This window comes from Nanorana parkeri, unplaced genomic scaffold, assembly GCF_000935625.1.
Source record: "Nanorana parkeri isolate BGI_ZX_2015 unplaced genomic scaffold, ASM93562v1 scaffold40, whole genome shotgun sequence".
NCBI classification, from domain to species: Eukaryota; Metazoa; Chordata; class Amphibia; order Anura; family Dicroglossidae; genus Nanorana; species Nanorana parkeri.
Genome location: NW_017306308.1, coordinates 1,669,110 through 1,670,274, shown reverse-complemented (window position 1 = coordinate 1,670,274; position 1,165 = coordinate 1,669,110). Strand labels below are relative to the sequence as shown.

General features: G+C 31.3%; 1 protein-coding gene across 1 annotated transcript in view; it reads left to right on the top strand.

The window, feature by feature from the left end:
• Positions 1 to 1,165, top strand: part of PRDM6 (PR/SET domain 6) — a 119,715-nt gene that overhangs the window by 2,539 nt on the left and 116,011 nt on the right. The window lies entirely within an intron of this gene.

Genomic DNA, 1,165 nt, shown 5'->3' with positions numbered 1-1,165 from the left:
ATATAACATTTTATCATATTACTAACCAATTATTTTTTACCCATTAAACTACATTCCGACTAATTGTGTGTACCCACTTTTATACCTTGATTGCACACAATTATAATGACATACTGTTAAACTACATAGTCGCACTCGCTAACTTTTGGCCATCTATTCTTACTTCTTACATTAAACATACAACGTATTTTGTAATTTTCTTTCTTTCTGTATTAGTAAAGTCTTTATTATTAGCTTAATAACGGCACCGTCCGTTTCACCAAAAAACCCGAAATGTTTTACACATTTCATCATTTACCGGGAGTAACATATTACATGAATATAGAAAACAAAAGTTACATTAAATAAACAGGAATTTGGTTGATACATGAAAAATCTGAAATTTTAAGTAGTTTGGAGGATTCTGATGAGTACACAGAAGTACATAAAATTAGCAGACAGCCTTGAGAATAATTATACAACCAAATATTTATAGGAACCTCAATCAATAGAAACCAAGTTTTTATAGGACATTTATAGTAGGCGCCTACATATACCAGGAACTGGACCTAAATATATGTACAGGAACTTGTTTTCTTGTTTTTTTTTTTTACAAGTAAACTTGTATTGAAGGTTATTTTACTACATATTTAAACCTGTATCATTATATTATGATATCATACATTTATATCATAACATATTTTATGAATATATAAATATCTATATATGTGTATCGCACTGCACTATAATAATTATAGTACTATTGTGTCCGTTTGCTTTATCTAATATTTAAAGGTGTTTAATTTATATTTGAAATAAATTAATAAGCTATGGAAAGTATGTGTGTCTGGGAAATAAGAGAGGGTTTACATTTACTACTTATTGGAACACTCAATATTTAGCCTCAGTTAAACACAATAATCATACTAAGAGCCACATTATTTTTTTTATGGTGTATTAGTTCTGTTGAATCATGTATAGTTCGTTATAACGAAATCCAGGCTCAGTTTTATCTACATTTCTATAGGATGGATTGGGAAGCTCTATGTGCGTTTGTACAGGGGCATGGCATTTAGGCTGTACTCACCTGCGTCCGTTTGCGGTCACCATCCTGGGTGTAGCGGAGCTGGGTTTAGGAATTGTATTACTGGGATAGCACAGCTAGGACAGTTGTCAACAGTGACCT